The following is a 5,000-nucleotide window of genomic DNA, read 5'->3' as shown; positions in this document are numbered from 1 at the left end:
TACTAGTAGTAGTAGTAGTATTAGTACTACTACTACTACTGTTTTGTTGTTGTTGTTGTTATTATTATTATTATTATTATTATTTGTCAATCCTCCCAAGTTGCGAGTTGTCCTATCTATCTATCTATCTATCTATATACCTAAGCTGCTTCCCCCAAGGAAAGGGAGGTAGCCGAGACAGGACGACTCACTCTCCATTTACTCATCCATTCAAACACATTCATTCGCATCTTAGCCCCAAAGGGGAGAACGGACGGATCCTCACCGCATCACACCGCACAAGGGTCAAAACTGCGCAATGCAATCAGTGACATCCGCAGCAGGGCCCGACAGTAGAACTGGTTTACCCCTGCCACATCATAACAGACCCATCCCCTTACCCGCACCTGACCTGACTAGCTGATCAAACCAAGTGCGGGAGAATATCCCCTCAGGGCTGCGTCATCATTTATTCATTCACAATTTCTCTCCATTTATTTCTGTCACGCACAGCCACTCTTCCTTGCTCAACAGACATCCCTCTCGCATCCAGCGCTCTCTTCACACTGTCCATCCATCCTATTCGTGGTCTCCCTCTTAGCCTTACACCTCTCACATCAGATCTAGTTATCTTTTTCACCAATCGTTCATTATCCATTCTCTCCATATGCCCAAACCATTGCAACACCCTCTGCTCAACACTACCAGCCATCTCCCGAACAACTCCAGTTCTCCTTCGCACTTCATCATTTCGCACCCGATCCATACGCGTCACTCCACACATACTCCTCAGACACCTCATCTCCATTACATTCAAACTTTTCCTCTCTGCTACACCCACATTCCATGTTTCAGCCCCATATAATGCAGTCGGTACCACAACACCCTCATACAGCCTTCTCTTTACATCCATTCTAAGCGAACGACATTTAAACACTTTTTTCATTCCTGCCAACACTTTTCCTATTTCATTTATTCTAAACTTCACTTCTGCATCTATTCTTCCATCCACAGCAACATGTGACCCTAGATATTTAAAACAATCTACCTCCTCAAGCAACTCACCATTCAAAACTATATTCATCCCCCTACCATCTATCAACCTCGTACACTTCATCACTTTACTCTTATTCTCATTTACTTTCAATTTCCTCCTTTCACACACCCTTCCAAACTCCTCTACCAACTGTCTCAATCTCTCCTCTGAATCAGTCACCAGTGCAGTATCATCTGCAAACAGCAGCTGCTTCAGATTCCACTCTCCTCCATCAACATTTACCAGACTCAGACCACCTAAAACTCTTGCATTCACCTCCCTTACAACACCATCCATGTAAATATTAAACAACCAAGGCGACATCACACATCCCTGTCGCAGCCCCACTCTCACGGGAAACCAATCACTCACAGCATTTCTCACTCTTACACACGCTCTACTATTTACATAAAAACTTTTCACCCCTTTTAGTAACCTACCATCAAGTCCATACAATCTTAAAACAGTCCACAAAGCCTCCCTATCAATTCTATCATACGCTTTCTCTAAATCCATAAATGCCCAAAACACATCCTTGCCTTTCGCTAAATACTTTTCACACACTTGTCTCACAGCAAACACCTGATCAACGCATCCCCTCCCTCTCCTAAAGCCACACTGCTCATCACTAATCACTCCCTCTGTACCCTCTCTAACTCTCATAATTAACACTCTACCATACACTTTACCTACAACACTCAACAGACTTATACCCCTAAAGCTATTACATTCATACTTATCATCCTTGCCTTTATACAACGGGACCACACAAGCACTTGCCCAGTCAACTGGCACCATACCTTTCTCAAAGCACACATTCAACAATCTTACTAACCAGTCAACAATAGTCACTCCACCACCCTTCAGGCATTCCACAGCACACCCATCCATACCTGCAGCTTTCCCTGTTTTCATCTCCTTTACTGCCTTCTCCACTTCCTCCTTCGTGATCAAAGAATCATTCAACTCTCCCAACACATTTATTCCTTGCACCCTTCCATCCGCCACAATCTCAGTCACCCTTTCCTCCTCTACATTTAACAATCTTTCAAAATACTCTGCCCATCTCTTCCTTACTGCATCCATCTCAATTAACATTCTTCCATCCTCTGCTTTTACTCGTTCTTCCTTCCCAGACTCTCCCTTTCGCACCCTTTTCACCTCCTTCCAAAACATTTTCTTATTCTGTTGAAAATTCTCTGTCAGCCGCCTACCCCACCTCTCATCTGCTGCCACTTTAGCATCACGCACAGCCCTTCTCTCTCTATTCCTCTTTTCCTTATACCTTTCATAGGACATCTCATCCTTCCTCTGCAGCCACACTTCATATGCCCGTCTCTTCTCAGCCACAGCCATACTTACTTCCTCGCACCACCATTCACTTCCTTTTCTTACACCACCACCCACACGTCTCACACCACACACCTCTTCTGCATGCCCCACCACAGCACTCTTAAACAACTGCCATTCCTCCTCCACGCTGCCATTTTCCCGATCTTTCATTGCATTCCACTCATCTTTCAATTTCTCCTGATACTCTATCTTTTTCTCTCTTTTATCCAACTCACTCACTTTCAAAACCTCCCTGCCACACCTAACCCTCCTAGCTCTCACCCATCTCTTACCTACTCTTAACTTTCCCTCCACCAGGTAGTGGTCAGACATACCTCCACCCTCCCCTCTCAGAACTCTCACATCCAACAATCTTCCTATTACATTCCTAGACACAACCACATAGTCCATCAAGGCTCTATCAACAACCCTTCCACCCTCCTGTCTTGCCCATGTATACTTATAAATATCTTTCTTCTCAAACAGCGTATTCCCAATCACCATCTCTCGCTCAACACACATCGCTATCATTTGTTCCCCATTTTCATTTCTTCCATGCACACCATGCATACCAACTACGCCTTCAACTGCTACATTTCCCACTCTAGCATTCAGATCTCCCATCATTACCACATTCACATTCGCTCCAAAACTCTGCAGACACTCATCAACATCATTCCAGAAAGACTCCCTCTCTTGTTCATCCCTTTCACTACCTGGCCCATATGCACTCACAAACACCCACAACTCACGTTCAAATTTCGCTTTCACCCACATCAGTCTCGATGACACCTCCTTCCATTCAATCACACACTGCTGTACTTCCGGACTCACTAACAAGGCCACACCTTCTCTTGCCCTTCCTCTATCAACACCTGACAATCTTCCATTCACACTTCCAAACATAGATTCCCTCTTCCCTTTCATCTTCGTTTCACTCAAAGCTAACACATCCAACTTTCTTCTCACAAACATTCTCCCAATCTCCTCCCTTTTAGCCTCAATTGTACTGCATCCACGCACATTCATAGACCCAATCTTCAGGGTACGGGGATAACTCCATCCCCCATCCCTTTCTCTGGCCTGTCTCTTTTTAGGAACTAAAAAACAGAGGAGGGGGTCCCTAGTCCCCTCACCCCGCCCCTTTTAGTCGCCTTTTACGACACGCAGGGAATACGGTGGCAGTATTCTTCCTAACACAACCTGGCCGCAGAGTAGTAGTACCACCCCATAGCGAGTTGTCCTAGAAGCGAAAAAAATTATCAACGTCGCCCCATTTTGCATTTGCACTTTCTCATCTTTCAATCTTCTCTCTCTTTCACCCTCTTCTCTCCCTCCTTTCTTTTCCTTTACAGTTTCATCCCTTCTCCCTACCGAAAGAAAAAATCCTAAAATAATTAAAATATATGTAATTAAAATCATCTATTACTCCTGTTGGTAGAACTGCCACACCTTCCACATTTGGCCTCATTAAATTTGTGGGAAAAACGAAAAAGAAAATTTGGGGTTTGGTCGCGGTGGTAATTAGAAATGATGAAATATTCGTGTGTGTGTGTGTGTGTGTGTGTGTGTGTGTGTGTGTGTGTGTGTGTGTGTAGGGATAATCGTTTACTTGCACTGTCATCACCTACATCATTACAAATCACTCTCTCTCTCTCTCTCTCACACACACACACACACACACACACACACACACACACACATCCTATATTCACCTGCCTTCTCGTATCTCCTTATTCACATCAATTTATCTTTCTTATTCAATTAATCTCATTCGCCCTTTCGCTCTCTCATTTTTCATGCTTTCATTCCAGTCCGGTTTTTGACCTCTCCCTCCCTCCCCCCCTCCCTCCCTCCCCCCCCTCTCTCTCTCTCTCTCTCTCTCTCTGGTAATCCTTATAATGAAAAACCCACCACCACTCGCCTCACTGAAAATTTTCCTCCCCAAAATTAGCATTACCAAGTTACTAACAACGTAGTGATTAAATATTTGGCCACAAAATAACAAAGCTGTATTTTCTTCCGGGTAACGACAGAATATTTAATTATCCCACTCCTTGCACGGGCGTAAATAAAATAAATATATAAAATAAAAAAATCTCACTATCGCTCGAGAGAGGTAAAAATTGATAACAAACCTGAATTTATAATGGATATTAAACAAAGGGTTCAATATTCACCCCCACGGTTTCCAAATATAACCTGACAGATAATAGTAGTATATTCCCCCTCCCCCACCCCCATCTCACCCCCCGGCACCCCCACCTGGGCCAGGTTAAAATAAAGGTTAATGAAATACGTTTATCCGTGATGGGGTGGCACTGATAACGGAGATAAAGTGTCCTGTATAACACACACACACACACACACACACACACACACACACACACACACACACACACACACACACACACTGGTTTATGTAGGGCGGTGGGTAAAGCAGACTGGAGTACTGTGGACATGTTGCTCGCTTAATTGGCCCCAGTTCCAGTACCAATCACGTCCAAGAATCACATCCACTAATGTCCACCCTGCCTTCCTGTTTCCTGCCTGCCTACCTGCTTCTCTGCCTACCTACCTGCCTCTCTCCTTTCCTTCTTACCTTCCTGCCTCCTTCCTCTTTTTCTGACTTCCTCTCTACCTTTCTGCTTCC

The sequence above is a fragment of the Coenobita brevimanus genome, chromosome 42 (assembly GCF_032717465.1).
Source record: "Coenobita brevimanus isolate Jiangsu-jjx chromosome 42, ASM3271746v2, whole genome shotgun sequence".
NCBI classification, from domain to species: Eukaryota; Metazoa; Arthropoda; class Malacostraca; order Decapoda; family Coenobitidae; genus Coenobita; species Coenobita brevimanus.
Note: the sequence above shows the minus strand (reverse complement) of the source record.